The sequence below is a fragment of the Sphaeramia orbicularis genome, chromosome 16, assembly GCF_902148855.1.
Source record: "Sphaeramia orbicularis chromosome 16, fSphaOr1.1, whole genome shotgun sequence".
Taxonomy (NCBI): domain Eukaryota; kingdom Metazoa; phylum Chordata; class Actinopteri; order Kurtiformes; family Apogonidae; genus Sphaeramia; species Sphaeramia orbicularis.
In genome coordinates this window covers 44452856-44470450 of record NC_043972.1, presented here as the reverse complement: position 1 = coordinate 44470450, position 17595 = coordinate 44452856, and the positions used below count along the sequence as shown (strand labels likewise).

General features: G+C 36.9%; 1 long non-coding RNA gene across 1 annotated transcript; it reads left to right on the top strand.

Annotated features, from left to right (window-relative positions):
• The first annotated feature begins 11594 nt into the window (after positions 1 to 11594).
• LOC115436424 (uncharacterized) lies at positions 11595 to 15939 on the top strand. Its single transcript, XR_003937815.1, has 3 exons — positions 11595 to 11805; positions 12718 to 12826; positions 14771 to 15939. It is a non-coding gene; the product is annotated as an uncharacterized LOC115436424 (long non-coding RNA).
• The last annotated feature ends 1656 nt before the right edge of the window (positions 15940 to 17595 follow it).

Below are 17595 nucleotides of genomic sequence, written 5' to 3'. Positions count from 1 at the left end.
TTTATGAATGGTCTCAGTGAACAGTTGTCAATACAACAACACAATACTCATTTTAACACTGGATAAATGAGGTTAGTTCTACTTTGTAACGGCATGTATTTATAAGTGGTCAATTTTCACATAAGTAAAGGAAGAACTCCAGTCAGAATTCTGCCTTTTATTGAGAAAATTGTATTTTTGTCATTTTAATCCAGCTGATTTCTACATAAAATCTGCATAATGTCAAGTTTTTCCTTCACATTTGTACACAAGAAACCCCTGATGAATTTACAAATCACATGTATGAGAAATGGTGACTTCACTACTTACAACTGTGTTCTTGGTATGATTTACATGGACATATTTAATGTACTTAGTGTTTCAAAATAAAGCCTCTGTGAACCTGCTGATTAATCCACTTGTAAAGCCTGTGCTCCTTCCTGTCTAATGCTCAACTGAACGTGTGTGTGTTTTGATGCTGTATCACCAGTAGGGGGCAGTGTCACATCAGTACACAGACAGGAAACATGTCTGTTGTGTCCAGTGGGGGTCTCCCTCTGCTTTGGTTTCCCCAGTCTGGGAAAGTCGGTCAAATATGACGCGTATTGTTTTGGAACCAGTAGGAGTGTTTAGTCGGTGTGTGTATGACGCTCCTTTCAGTGCAGTTTATTAAGTATTTCTATTACAAGTAACTGCTACGTAAAATAGTGAAACATTACAATAGTGTTCATGTGTGCCTGAGTCCATAATAGTGTATTGTATGTATTTGTCACCACATTATTAGTTTACAAAAAAAAAAACTAAAAATACTTAATCCAATCTAACTTTATTTGTAAAGCACTTTAAAACAACCACAGTGGACCAAAGTGCTGTACAGAAGACTAATATAAACCAAAATAGAAGAATAAAATACAGAATAGATTGAAAGACATAGAACTGTACAAAAAAGAAAGGAAAACAGTGCTGTACAGAAGAATAAATAAAACTCAAATAAAAGAATAAAATACAAGAATAGAATGAAAGACATGAACTGTACAAAAAAAGAAGATAGTGCTGTACAGAAGAATAAATAAAACCCAAATGAAAGAATAAAATACAATAGATTGAAAGACATAGAACTGTACAAAAAAAGAAAATAGTGCTGTACAGAAGAATAAATAAAACCCAAATAAAAAAATAAAATACAAGAATAGACTGAAAGAGATAGAACTGTACAAAAAAGAAGATAGTGCTGTACAGAAGAATAAATAAAACCCAAATGAAAGAATAAAATACAATAGATTGAAAGACATAGAACTGTACAAAAAAAGAAAATAGTGCTGTACAGAAGAATAAATAAAACCCGAATAAAAGAATAAAATACAAAAATAGATTAAAAAAAAAAGAAAAAAAACATAAAAAGCCATACAATTAAAAACAACCAAAAAAATCAGAATAAACCACTACCAAATAAAAACAATAGAATAAAAACAATACCTTCAAACATCTCACATGGTTTCAAAAGCCAAGGAGAAAAGACCAAAAACATCCACTAGTGACCAAAACATCTACTGATCTAAACTGTTTAATATCTGTTGATCCATTAATCCTATCAATCCATGTAAATAATTGGTATAAAATACAGTTTGTCATCTTTTCATGGTCATCAGATATGACCCATTTGGACATTCAGAGGCTCTGTAGTTACCGTGGAAACATCATCATCTTCTGCAACATTGATTCACCAATTAAACCCATGGAGTTTGATGGAGACACTTGGTTTATGTTCAGTTACTGATATATTTGCTGAAAAAGTCAGTTTTTCTTCAGTTTTCTCTGTTTCTGATATAATAACCCTCAACTTTAATCTGAGCTTTTATGAACATCTACATGATCAGTGACTTAAAATACCATTTATTACAATAAATGATGATAAATCACTTATGAAAGGTTAAATAGAGAGAAAAATTCATTTGGGATCTACCACAACAGTCACACTGGGTCTTTATGGGTTACAGCTATCAATAATAGCCAATAATAATTACATTTTTTATGTTTATGCATGTTATCAGAGGTGACAACTTCTGGTAAACACATACTTATACTGGTGTAAAAAGTTGAAATAAGCTGATTCAACTTCTTTACAGCAGTGAAAATGAAGGAAAAAATGCACTCCAAGTAAAAAACAAAAGAAAAAAAAAAGTATAGAAAGTTTGTAGAACATTTCATTTGTTTCTGTGTACACTGGTCCAACTGTCGTTTATTTCAATTTCCATCTTTGTTTTCTTTTTGTTACATCTTTTACATTATTACTGCCTTGTTACATCTCACATGTCCTTTTCCTCTTATGGCATCCTTTACATTGTTTTTATCATGTTCTGTTATGTCTTGTATGTCATTTCTAATATAAAGTCAGAAACAAAATTATCTAACAATAAGTATCAGGCATTGAGAGTATAGATATGTTTAGACTAGGAAGATTATTGTTATTAATAATAATTTCTTAAGGAGAAGGGGTGGGAGTTTATAAGTTTTACTTCTTCTTACTCCTTTTCAAATATGTATTGTATGTCTTATGTTTAAATGTTCTGTTTGTTTATTTCATATTCGAAATAAACAATCAATCTTCTTGCATCTTTTGTATAGTTTTTGTCTTGTTGCTATCATTATTTTTTTTCCCGTCTATCATCTTTTACAATTTTTTTTTTTTTAAATATTATGCTGTTTGTATCTTGATACTTCTTACTTCTTGCTGCATGTTTCACATTGTTTCCATCTTTTATGCATTTAAATGCATCTTGTCTTGATGTTTTTACCTTATATTACATATTTGACACTCTCTTTGTCTTATTACATCTTTTACTTCATTTTCATCTTGTTACATTTATGGGATATGCACATAATAATACACAAAGGGACTGTCTTTTCTGTGTTATTGTACCATTTAGTTTAGGCTAAAAGTGTAAAGAGTAGAAATCATGCTATAGATATTTGTGTTAAAATGTAGGGAATAAAAGTAAAAGGCAGTTGTACCTGTAACTCCACTGATGCTTTACTCACATTTAAGTGTTTTTACTGACTTTCCAGGTCTGGTTAACTAAGGTGAGGTCAATCTCACTAGTTGAAAGAAAGAAGAAGAAATTATAGATGTTTTTTTTTTTCTTTCTCTAAGTGTTCAAGCACCACATCTTAAAAATGTACTTAAAAACATGGGAAATTATACCTTAATGTAATTCACTCAAGACAAATGAAAGGATTCCAAACTTCATTATAAGAAGCTGTTTGTCAGGCAACAACAATGTAAACTAGAAGCACTTGGAGAGCGCAGACCTCCGCCAAGGCTAATCAGTGCCCCCCCCCCGTGGGCCCCCCCACCCCCGATCACCACCAAAATGTAATCATTTCTTCCTTATCCCATTTCCAACAAACCCTGAAAATTTCATCCAAATCTGTCCATAACTTTTTGAGTTATGTTGCACACTAACGGACAAACAAACAAACAAACAAACAAACCCTGGCAAAAACATAACCTCCTTGGCGGAGGTAATAATAATGAAGCCAGTTATCTTCATAATGGTTTTCTTTCTAATATGGAAGCTTTGATGAGAATTGGGGTAAGAATCTGGTCTAACATGGGAAGCAAAGGATCATGGTAAGGATTTACAAAGGTGGCTGAAGACCACCGACCACCAACCCCCATCCTGTTCAGCTGGGTCACTGAGTTCATACTGTGGTTGTGGAACAGACCTGGGCATCATGCTGGGCATCGATGGCTGACCCTGACTGGCCCGCATGAGGTCACTAGCAAATTAAAAGTCAATACAAAAATATATATCAATGTAATAGATGCAACCAATACAACACTGCTTTTATTTTGAAGGATCTGCTAAATTAAAGTACTTCATATTTTCCACATAACGCTTATGCTGTGATTGGTTTGTTGGTCAGTTTCAGTTCATGATGTCAGCTAATGCCAAAAAAAAAAGAAAGATTGATTCAGTTTTTAACAATATATGGACTTCTAAGTATTTCCTTACTGAAGTCAGAGGTAAAGAGAAACAAAAACAACTGAGTTATGGGCCTGGCCAAGCAGAAGCGAACATCAGGGTCAATTTCTTTTTTCTCTAAAACAATACTTTTGATTACTCAGCATGAAAGACATATATCTCTAGTTTCTAAAACTGTGTTTATTTAATTTGTACCTGAATTAAAACGGGATATATAAGAAAATATATGAGAATACAGTGTAAATTAAGATCAGTCAAGGTTATAAATGAATGTATACAGCATAAATTCAGAATGTAAACAGCAATGTGTGAATATATATGTTCAAAATATGCCTGTGTCTAATCTTAAATTTCATAATTATCATACACTATAATGATTTTGAATGTTTAAAAAAAAAAAATAAAGTAATGAAACATATGGGGCCAAAGACTGATAATTTTATCAGTATCTTAAAAAGATTTGATTATTATTACTCTGGTGCGTCACACTGAACAAGCACCTCACCATTACTTTTTTGGATTTTCATTCCGTTATCATGAATTAATGTCTTAAAATTAAAGTGATATCAGTTTAATTTTTTCATTTCTTTTTTTTTTTTTGTGAATATTCCTGAAATAAGTGTATTCTGTTCCCAATTATCATTGTATTGCTTCATTTACTGTTTTTATAGAGATATATATTGAGCAGAGCTGCAACTGTATTGGTCAGGTGTTGTGCCAGGGTACATATCCCCGCTTAGAATTGTTTCCCCTGGCCATGGGAGCATAATTTTGACTTTATTTCAAAATGGGCTCTATGCACAGCCCCACTTCTTCCTGAACTTCAGGTGGGTTCTTTATTTCCTGTCTTTCATTATTGGACACACTGATTAATCCAGTTGTGTCTGCTACATTTTGTTGTGACTGCTGATTAATCAGGCACATCTGGATTAATCAGTGTGTCCAATAATGAAAGACAGGAAATAAAGGACTCATCTGAAGTTTAGGAAGTAGTGGGGCTGTGCATAGAGCCCATTATGACTTTTTATCTCATAATTATGACTTTTCCCTCATAATTTTGACTTTTATTCTCAGAATTATGACTTTTCCTTCATAATTTCAACTTTTTATCTCATAATTTTGACTTTTTCCCTATAATTTTGGCTTTTTATCTTATAATTTTGACTTTTAATCTCATAATTATGACTTTTTCCTCATAATTTTGACTTTTTTATCTCATAATTATGACTTATCTCATAATTTTGACTTTTTATCTCACAATTATGACCTTTTATCTCATACTTTCAACTTTTCCTCAAAAGTTTGACTTTATCTCATAATTATGACTTTTCCCTCATAATTTTGACTTTTATTCTCAGATTTATGACTTTTACCTCATAATTTTGACTTTTTATCTCATACGTTTGACTTTTTCCCCATAATTTTGGCTTTTTATCTTATAATTTTGACTTTTAATCTCATAATTATGACTTTTTCCTCATAATTTTGACTTATCTCACAATTATGACCTTTTATCTCATACTTTCAACTTTTCCTCATAAGTTCGACTTTTATCTCATAATTAATGACTTTTTTATCTTATAATTTCGACTTGTCTCATAATTATGACTTTTTGTTCATTTTTTTTTTCAACAAAGTTTCAACAAAAATTCCAATGGTAAGTCAAAATTCTGAGATAAAAAGACCAAATTATGCTCCTGCAGTTAGTGGAAACAATTCTATGAGGGGATAGATATCTTGGCACAACACCTGTTCGGGCCAGAACAACTGTCACAGTTTCTCATGTGGCCCCGGAAGAAACTGAAAAGCCTATCCGTGTTGTCAAGGATGGTGTCCACTCCCCACAGAAGACTAAATAAACCACACACACTTTACTCCTGTGTAACTATTTCGTACATGGGTTTGCTGTTACATCTCTCCACGGGGGTTTGAGTTTGAGGGGGTTGAGGGTTTGTTTGTTTTTTTTCTCCAACTTTACTGAAAACATTTGAGTATACAGTACAAAAATTTGAACAAACAACAAGATGTCAAAAGGGGAAAAGCATTTAGGAAAATAATGCATAGATTTAAAGATACAAAGCATATATAATATACAAATAATAGTATAAAAAAGTAAATAAATAAATAAAAATAACAAATCTAACAAATATAAATAAATAAATGCAACAGAGAGTTCAGTCAATATTAAAGAATTGTTTATAAATAGCCAGCGTGTTAGAGCTTTTTTTTATTTTTTTTATTATAGATAAATTCTAAAGATTTAATATAATTTTCAAATTCCAATTGGAAGATTTTAAAATTTGGGTGTGTTAGTATATTTATTTTTATGTATATGAAATTTTTCCAAATAAAATAAACAAATTTACAACAAATTCTAAATTGTGAATATTATGTTTAAAATATGTCATTACATTTTGGGATGTTATAGTTATCTTTTCATTACTTTTAGATATGATATATTTTTCAATTTTAGACCAGAAATTAGAAGAATGTTCACATAAAAAAAAAAACATAAGTGTAGAGTAGTTTCAGAATAAGGGGGGGTTTGAGGTTTTGGGGTGAAAGGTGAAACCATGTGAGGTAGTGTATGTGGGAGGGTGCACGTACAGAAGGGGGGGGGGTCACAATAGTGGATGTTATGATAGCAATAGCCTACATATTAGCTAAGCAGGTCAAAGTTGAAGGTGGAAGCGGCTGCAGGCAAACATAAACAACCATAAACATGTATCTTCACATAGCAGATGAATGTAAATGGAAGATTGACGAAGATAAAGCTGATAAAGCTAAATAAAATATAAAGCGTGCATATTCAGTCATGTTAAAGGTAGCCAATTTTATGCTAGGCTACATCTGTTCCTTTTGCTATATTAAACTGGACATAATTCTTATTGTTTTAATTCTAAGACGATTTAAAATATCGTTTTAACATCCTGGATATTATCAAATTCGCTTTTTCTTTTAATTTAGGCCTTACTTTTGGCTGTACACCGTTCAACACACCGGTTTTTCCTCTGTGTTTGGTTAGCTGACATGTTAAATTGAACATAGAAAGATTCATTTTGTACAAATTGTTCCCACACGAATCGCACGTGCGCGGCTGCGTTGGACGAGTTCATTCTGACGCAGACGCGGGGGTCCATGTGCAGGAACATACTCTGAGGCATGGCTTGTGTGTGCCGCTGCATGGCTGTGGAGGTGCCCCACCCCCCTCCCTGCCTACCATCATATAGACATGTCCTCCACCCGGCTTCCTATAAAGACCTGCGCGTGGACACACTGTACTATCAGCTCCATCCCAAACTGCGGCTCTACATCCATCCAAAAAAAAAAAAAAAAAAGAAAAAAAAAGAAAAACTGCCCTAAACAGACAGGTAAGTCAACGTCTTTGTACTTTTTTAACTAAAAAAAGTGAAAAGGTGTGTCTTTTTGGGAGCAAGTCTGTAAAGCTTGTTGCGGCAACTGTTTAGTCCAGAAAAGTGTCCCATTGTTTAACAGTTAGTTTTCAGTTGTGTGTGTTAGCTTAAACTGTTTAATGTAAAATGTGGAAGAACTTCATTTTAACACGGGTTCATACCGAACATACCAATGGTTTAAACGTATTGTCATTCATTTTAAAGTACCGGAATCGGTGTTTTTCGTGTAATTGCTGGATAAATCACATATTCTGAAAGGAGTGAAAATACTATCAAAGCTTGTTTTTTGAACCCAGTAGTAAAATTGGATACATGAATTTATGGGTGCATAGGTTGTTTTTTTTTTTTGTTTTTTTTGTTTGTTTGTTTGTTTTTTTGTGTGTAAGTAAAGCTTTATTTATATAGCACTTTTTAAAACATGTTACAAAGTGCTTCACATAAAGGGGAGATGCATCAAATCAAATTTTAAGCCAATTTACAGAAACCCAACAGAATCCTCCAGGAGCAAACACTGTGTGTGTGTGTGTGTAAAGCTGATGGAATTTCATTGTTTGTCTGTCTGCATGGTTTGCATTGACCCAAGTCTTTATAATTAAAACTACAGGATCCTGTTTTTATTTTATTTTTTTGTTTGTATTTAAAAACAATTTCAAGTTATTCATGCAGAATAGGCTAAATGATAATCAAACCATCTTAATTTTGGTAGATGTTGAACTCCAGACCCCACTCCCCCCCCCACCCCACCCCTCATTTTTGCATTGTGCACTTTTCATTAATGTCATAATGCTTAATGGATGCCCTTTTAGGTCCAACTGCAAGTGTTTTTGTGTATATTTAACATTTTGTATGTGTGTAGAGGATGCCAGTACTTATCTGAACCTATATATGGAGTTCAGTGTGCAGGGCATATCAGCTGTACATTGTGTACCCAGGCACTATAGGACACAAACATGCTGTCCCCTTTGCTCTCGAGGTATTTTTTATGTGTTCTGTTGCTAGTAGTTCTAGCTGAGGATTTCTAACCTAATGCAGTTTAGGTATATTACTCTAATCTATGATTTAGATGAATATTTATCATTTTTGACGTGTTAAAATCTGCATTGTGGGGGCTTTAGGAAAATTCTCTGATCTTTGTTTTTGCACACACCATTTGGTGGCCAGCTGTTGTCCTTTTGGTTTTTACAGTAAGAGTAGTGTGGAGTGGAGTCTTTTTGTGTGTTTTTAACCCTTTTATTTGATTTACCCTGAGGTGGCAACTTAGGCGGAGACGTTTTTTAACAGTAGGTGAGAAAGACTTTGAATATAATTAGGTGGTGGTCTTTGTATGTAGCTCATTTTTACTCAAAATGCTTATCTTGAATACAAATTTGCAGGTTCTTTGTGTTGCACGTTAATGTCTTAATAGCTGGGGGGGGGGGTGCACAACAGAGATAGCAACTTTTGCCTCAGCTTGAGTAGACTGAGGGAAGGGGGTGCCGCTTATAAGACTTTTTTTGTATTTGCTTTTCTGGAGAATTTATATAGAATAAATCACAGCAGTGAATTGTCGGTGTGTTGCATGGCTGGATAACAGTGAAAGTGTCTGCAAATATATGTAGGTGAATTACAGAGTCAAAGAATGGTAGATTTATGTCCTTGGATCTTGACAAATTAAAAAATAAAGTTGTAGGAGTGTAAAAATGACTGCCAATGAATGTATTTGCACTGAAGATTTCTCCTTGATTTGTGCTTGTAGCGAACCAAAACCACCCTGGTCACTCCTAGAGTAACCGCAGCAACAGCCGTGTACATGTTATAGTCATGAATCAGAAGGATGAGACAGCATGCACAGGTCTTGACACTTGGTCATATCGATATTGCTGTTTTGTTTAATAGGCTTTTGCTCTGTCTGTGTGCAGTTCAGTAGCAGCACCTCAGTACCGTACAGTCTTTATCCACACACGGTCACAGGAGATCCCCTCGTTCAGGCTGATGGATGGATGGAGGAGGAGGAGGAGAGGGGGGGTGGCGCAGCAGTCAGCTGTGAAAAGAGTAGGCGGGACCAAGAAGGAAGAAAATAGTGTTGAGGTGTCTTCATTGGCTGTTGGAGTAGAGTACACGGTGTACCCAATGAAGTCATTAAATGTATAGGAGCCAGTTCCAATGTGATGCACGATGACCAATGGCCTTCAGCTTGTTGTTTTTTTTTTTTTTTTTTTTCTTCAATAGTGTTTTTTTCTGTTGGCTATAATTGGATACACCAGATTTCTATACATCAAATTTGTAACCCTCCCCTGCCCATAAAAGCTAATGCATTGTGAGCTTAGAACGCAATTTCTGAATGTTTTTGTCAGCCTCACCTTACCTTGTTGACATACAGCTGGTGTTTTAACATGGTCACAAGAAATGCTTTAATAGGAAACACCCTCTTCTGTTATGAGCCTGGGATGAACCTGCATGCTTCACATGTGATTCACTTGGACTCAGGCCGAAATATGTAAAGTAAACCACTCCTAAAGACACTGACTAAGCAGCTGCTCACTTCACACACCTTTGTAAATACACTTCAACAGCACCTGAGATCATGTAGAGACATCAAAAGCTATAATGGTGACAATGCTGATTCAAAGACTATGGGAATTTTTACCAGATTTGTACACAGTAGAGTGGGCATTTTCACTTCTGATAGCCATCAACAAAATGACACAAATGTCAAGATTATTACAGCGTTTAGCCTGAAACACAACACCAGGTCACTCTTTTCCATTTCACAGTCACAGCAAGTGACACCTGAGCTGTTAACAAGCAGGAACAAACCACATATTCTATACAGTCAACTGTGGCTGCAGCAGGTCAGAACATCCCAGCTAACTAAACATGTTCTTATTCCTGCTGCATGTACATACTCATTTGTAATATGTACCTTTTGTATAGAGTGTTTTTTATTCATGTTTTGAATGTGCACAGAAAAAAAACTAGGAAAAACTCATACCTTATAGAATATTTCAATAAGTTTTATTGCTTTGCAGAGGTGGAAAAGTCAGCTTATCAATAAAATGCCTTATTAGATGGAAAACTGCATTGGAACACCATTAGGTATGAAGAGCTGCAGAAAGATGTTAAACAAAGAGTTGAACTGTAAAAGAGTTTGAAACATGATTTAGTCCTTTTGATTCAGGGAAATGCTAGTTTGAAACCCGTGCTGATCGGGGGGGCTTCATAATATTCTTGTTTGTGCAGTAGGCCTACTTTTTCACTTCAGTTCACTTCATTACTTTAAAATTCCATTTCTAAACTTTCACTGTTTAGTTGAACTTTCATTTAAAGTAACAAAATGTTTCACTATATCATTGTATGGAGAGAACCTGGCACCACATCCATCTCACAGACTTTTAGAATAGAATATGGAGCCACAGGTTACAAAGGTGATCTGTGGATCATTGAAGTATCATCAGGAAAGCACAGCTGCAGGTGAAACTTACTTAACCCAGATTATTGTCCGCACCTGCAGACTTGTGAGTGGCCGCGTAAATATTTGACTTAATCTTTTAATCCTGGTGCTGTTATAATGAGCTTACTCTGCACTTAATACTACTGCTTTGGTTCCTGATGATTCTCGTCCCTGTGACATGGATGCTACTTGGTGCAATAGTTTTGAACAAGATTCGGATGGTATTTAATGAAGGTGTGGCTTGTGACGATCGACTTGTGTTTGCACAGCTCTTCATTTAATGAAAAATCAAACTACATGATGTAAACACTCACTTATGTAAAGTTGTTGTAAAGAGGAACTCATCCATTTCTTCAGTGAAATGGATTATATAACATAGAAGCCAACCATGGGGAACAAATAAATGCATAACTGATGTATATGACCACCCTTTTGTTCCATAATCTGTCAGGTTAGCGTTGGATAAAAGTCCTGAGCATCTGTGACATTAATATTTGCTTTTGTTTCGTATGAAGCATCAAGTTGGTTATGTAATCAACTCCTAATGCTCACATCCTTCCCTCTCCTTTCGTTCCAATGGTATTCCTATTTACCTAAATGATGAAACCATATTGGACAGCTTCTTGTTTTAGAAGGAGGCAGAGGGGGTGTGTTCAGGAAGGCAGCCCCTTGAGAGTAATGCATTTGGACAGCGGTGTATGTGTCTGAAAGTGGGCGTGTCTCAGTCACTCCTGCAGAGCTGGTTGGGTGAGAGGGAGGCGGTATAAAAAGGTGGAGCACGGGCAGCGCTGGAGCTTTCTCAGTAGTTCAAGTTCAGGACCCTGTTTGGCATCTGTTTAGGGTTTTCAACGTATTCGACTAGGGTTTTTTTGACCTCCCTTCCTCAGTCTCTGGAAGGTGAGGAGTCGGTTTTAAAAAGCAAGTTGACTTTTGACGGAGGACCAACTTTACAGTTTGGATCACATTTCCATTTGTCGAAGGCAGTGACTCCAACCAGGTTTGCACATGTATTTTACTTTGTAGGTGTACCTCCTCCCCTTTCCGTGGAACCTGGATTGCAAATGCAGTGATCAAATCTTCGCCTAAAATTGTGAAAGTTAACACTTTGGGGTTTGTTTTGACTGTTTTTATGCACAGTCTCATCTACATTAAATAATCTGATGTGGCTGCTTTTGAAAAAACTCCTGGTATGGCCCTTTATTCCACATCCTTTATGCTAGTAAAGATCATCAAAGTTGGAGAAAGATCTAAAATCTTGGCATCAGCTCATGTGGTACACTTTGTTCAGCCACGCCTGGACACCATGCTTTCACAGCCTTTTTTCACAATCCTTCCAACATTTGTGTAAAATCGACAACATGCGCGATTATCTTCTGCGAATGAATGAAATTGTCATTTTCTTTGCTGCAGCGCTTTATGACGCAGCATGAATAGAGCCACTGTTGCTTTAGTCACGATGTGTTTTGAAAATCGTAATCTAATAACTGTGGGGGTTTTGGGGGCACTCGGGGCAAACTGGGAAACATAGAAACGGTGCCAAGTCGGTCAAACCTGAAGAAATTCCGGATGTGAAATGTATAGTAGAAGTCGTTCTTGTTCCGGGCCGTCACTTGGTGGCGATTCTATCGGTCATGTATTCAACGAAAATGCTTCACTTCATGCACAAGATGTTCTTCCACTTGCATTGATTAGATGGTGGTTCTACTCATTTCCAGTCTAGCAGCATTAGAGGGTTCTCTTCATCTTTTGTCTTTTAGTAGATGTTTTCAGAATTCATTTATTTGATAGGGAGGAGTCAGTTTTTCAGCTTCAATGATGTGATTTTTGGTTTTCCTCAAAATGGTAGTGAATTAACTTAATCGTTGACTTGCTGTGACGCTGGTTTGAACCTCCTCCTTTTCTTCTGCAGGTCTTCAGAGCCTCCCCAGCTCTTGTCTCTGCCGCCACCTCACAACACATCCACCACCATGATCATCAGACTGGGCAGACTGACACCCGGATACTTCCGCCTCCTCCAGGTACAGAACAGCACATTCTGACCCATCACTAGACTGAAAACTTCAATTTGGTTGTAGTAAAATAATGTCTGTGGTGTAAATACTAATGAGAATGGCGAGTGACTGCTGCTTTGTGTCACATTATCTCTAATCTCCACCACCCACTAACCATCTGTGACTGTACAGAGTTTAAACTCTCACTGCAATCATTTTCTACAAGCTTCACAAGCCTTTGTTTTTAGACTTTTATTGCCCCGAACAAACTGTTTCTGTTCAAAGTAACATGGACTCTGAACCCTTTTCATTTAAGGGGCCCGGTGCTGATTCGGACCCTCACTCGTCTTTCATCACTAATTTAATTAACGTTGACACAAATCATTTCCCCACTTTTCTTTGTTCATATCACTGTAACATAATCCGCTCAGCAGGAGTGAGCCTCCATATGTCTGCGCCATTGTATAAAAGTTTGTGTTCACATGTTTACACTAATTTGAAGACAAAGCTTGTCCCCTCGTATGGCTTTACATTAACTCAAAAGCTCAATAGACCGGAGAAAAGTGACTGGATGTTACATAAGCTCTAGTAAAAAAAAAAAAAAAAAGTTTAACAGAGCCGCCAATTTTATGTAAAGCCCCAGGAGCTAATATTTAGTATTTTAATGAAAACCCACAGAAACATGTATGTAAATGTCACCTTATATCCACTCTGTATAAAATCAAACCATAATGCCATTTTCAGAAATAATTTAGATTTTATTCAGCTCCTCCAATGTAGAGAAAAGTGTCTCATTAAGCTCAGTTAAAAGCCCATCCCACCAGTGTCCTTCCAATAGCTGATCTTATCTGATGGCCTACAGGTACACATTGTTTAAGTGGGCAGGAATGGTCTATCCAAAGGTGGGGGTAGCTTTTCACACACTGACATTCCTGACTCGAGGCTCCAGGCCCTACAGGGATCACAGCAAAGCAGGTCTACATTTGTTGTGCATTTGATCAGCTACCTGGTCTACTGTACAGACTGTAAGAGTTTACATACATGGTTAAGCTTGTAGAATGTGTGCATCAGGGTTATCATCACTGTAGTAAAACTGATCAGTGAGAATAGAATGTCTGTAACTCAACCCTGATAACCTGTCTGTATGGAATTATTGAAACAAATCAAAGTTATAAGCAATTGCTCACATTATACCCCCACAGTGTCAAAGACATAAATACTTACAGCAAAATCTACAGTGAACAATGCAACAAACTAATAAAATGTAGAATTGTAGGCCAAATCTGATTATTGTAGTTGTTCATGGTGTTTTGAGATTAAAATGGCTTTGCACAATTGTGGACTGTCTAATATGAAATAAGCATTTTATTTATCAAGTCTTTTCTCATTTTACCTGGAAATAAGTAAAGCTTAAACAGCATTAAAAACTAGAAAAGCACTCAGAGCCCAGACCTCTGCCAAGGCAGATCAGTCCCCCCCCCCCATCCCCACCAAAATTGAATCATTTGTTTCTTGTGCCAGTATCATTTCATGAAAATCTGTCCATAATTTTTTGTCTTGCTAACAGATAAACCCCAATGAAAACATAACCTCCACCGATACACTTGGCGGAGGTAAAAAAAAACTAAAGCGCAACCAATAGGTCCTCAAAGACAACCTCTGCACATCAGACATAAACCAAACTGAAAGGACCAACAAAAGTTAAACTGAATGAAAATGCTTGAACTCTTGACGCATCTTGCTTTTGTGGAACAGTGTGTTCCCCTTTTGACTAAATCTGTGCCCATTTTAAATGTTTAATCACTGCTCTTACTTGGGTCACCTGACAGAACTAAAGTACTTGGGTGTTGTTTAGTTTGCGTGAGGTTTTAGCTGTTGCCGTTTTCAGTAGATCAGATCATAGTTTCCACTATTTGCTTCCTCTGACCTTTCTCCTATCTGTTTTTTCTCTCTCTCTCTCTCTCTCTGCAGAGGCAAGTTGCCGGTGAGGTGCAGACCCAACCACAGGACCGTTCTGTCAACCAGATAGCCATGATGCTGGCCATCATGGGCCTGAGCTTCTCCTACTACAGTGCCAAACAGATGACCGCAAAGGTTCAGGCCGAGCCGGCGCCCTGAACAGGACCCGGGCGACTCTGACCTCTTTGAAGATGATGGATGAGCCAATGAGAAGTGAAGGAAGCAGGAGCAGAGACACGATGGCGTCGCAGAGGACTGTCCTTTTTCTCTCCTCAGTCATAGTCACTCAAGATGCTGAAATTCTGGGACCCCTCACTCACCATTCAGGGCTGCTGCTAGTGTTTTCTGGACTTCTCTATAGTCAGGACCTTGAGGGATTTGTGGGGGGTGGGGATCTGGTTTGTATGAGGCCGGTTTGGGTGGGTGGTCACAACCAGCTTTCATCTGGGTCTGACTATTAGGTGTTACAAAGGTCCATGCTTGCAAGACGCCGTCAATACTGTTCTGATCTATAAAAGGGGGGAAAAAAAACCCTGAAATTACTGTGAATTTTGCCAAAGCGAGACTAGATAGGATTCCATGATCAGAACAGTAATGCCTTTGTAAGGGAAGGCAGTCTGCAATGAGATGTACCTTGTAGCAAAGTGATGTCAGGCCCAGACGATGGTTTAATGGGAAGAATTCTTAGCTCTAATTTTTTATTTTTTTTTTGTATTTCCTTAAGTTGGAAAACATTGCAGAGCCTCCTGAACAGAACAGAGGAGCTGCATCACTAATTTGTATATTCCTGTGAAATGTGTCAGGCATTCAGTCAATATTTCCACAGTTCTGCTGCAATAATTTAAAGACTACAGTACATCTGTAAAGGGACTTAAAGCGACTCACTACCTTTTTTTTTTTTTTTTTTTTTTTTTTTTTTTTTTTTTTATGTTTTTTTTTTTTTCTTGTCTGTAATTTCACTTTTTCTTCCATTGTGTTTAATATTATTCAAGTCCTGTTATGTGTGTGGCTACATGGTTAGCACCCTGGTTGAAAACCCTTCTGTGATAATGCAATCATTTAACTTTACTGAACATTGCATGGGTGTGCTGACTTTTAATCAACAAATGTTTTTACTGATAAATGAATGTATAACTTTTTTTTTTTGTAATGATTGAATAAAGCTGTGAATATGATGTACAGATGTAGTTTTTGAGATACTCGATGCTAACACTGGTTAATCCACTGATTTTGATTTAATCACTGAGTCGCGTTCGAACCGTCCCGAAGGCTGACACTGCAGACGGCGGTGTTTCCTGTAGCAGAGACTCTGTGGTGTCATAGGCACGCAACAGGAAGTGGTCGGACTGTTGCACACATTCTATCTTTGAGACAGCAGTTTTTGAACCGTCCTAGTGTGCAAACGCAACACCAAATTTAGATTTTTGAGCAGTAGGGATAAGTTTGACTATTCTTGGAATGTGGTGCTCGAATGCAGTAAATGCATGAGTACCATCGTTGGGTTTTTTAATGATGGCAAAGTGTAGAGTGAAGGGTTAGAAGGAAGTACTGGTGTTAAAAAAAATCTGTCAATGTGGAATCTTTTCTCTTGCAACTTGTGTGTTTTGTAGTAAAATGGAGGAAGGTGTGTTCAGTGGGACAGATGTTGACTGTTAGTGTTTAATTGCTCCACATAAAGCACTTTTTGAAGGTTTATGAAGAAGTGTTGAAGGAACATTTTAACAGACCAGTGTTGATTTCAGTTGGATGACATAGTTGTGAAGTGATTTATTTTCTAAGCTACCAAGATTCGTCACTGTATAGAAGATTGAAGAAACATTCTGCTGCTTCATAGATTTAAATTTCCTAAGTTGCACATTTTTCATCTGTTAATTCTGTGTGTTTTGTTTTGTTGGTCGATTATTCCCAGAGTCCCTTGCTACTCAAACAGGTTTGAGGCAGATTTGCCGCGTCCCTCGTCTGTTTTCGGGTGTGGAGCTCCAAAACTGTTTGCTTGTTCACTGGCTGATGATGTGATGCTCCCTGACAGGCTGAAACCTCGTTGGGTACCACGTGCCCCCTCTGCCCATGCTGTAAGCTCCTCCCCTATCCCCTCCCCCACTCACACATCACTGGGCAGAAATCTCACTTTGGCCTCACGGTGATGTTAGCTCGGGACACAACCCTTAACGAAGGCCGCCCATTGGTTAACTTGGCGACGCGTCACTGCAATCGGCCTGGTTCTGAACCGCAGAGGTAGGGGGGGTAATAAAAGGTCACTGGTGGGGAACGTGATTGGGAGGATGATTATTTTGGGCAGTGGGGGTGTTCTGTTCCCAAAAATGAATTTTATTTATACATGTAACCATTTTTCACAAAAGAATAGGATTACCCAGAAACACCTTTAACAGTCTAAGTGGTTCGGTGGATCCTCGTTTAAGCCTCTACTTGTTTTGTCGAAACAATTATTCAGGAACGAGTAGTATTCAGAGCTGCAGGTGTGAACAGGAAGTGTAGCTCAAATCAACGTCACTTTAAACTTTTGTTCAGTATCTGTCAGACCAACTTTGTACATATAAAATCTCTGTACTGTATGAAACAGGTGGCCTCTGAATGAAGCTTGTGCAATGTTAGATATGACTTTTTAATATGGAAAAGTTATAAGGAAATGTCTTGGAATTCAGTTCATATGAAAATGCATTAGAGACATGTTAGTAATACCAATGGTACCTTTATACTGAAGGAAAATGTACTGTATCTGTCCATCTAAATGGGGGATGAAGTCATTCCCTCTTTGCTGTTCTTTTTTTTGCTGCCAAATGTTTAAAATAAAGAATTAAACTGAAGTCTTTGCAAAG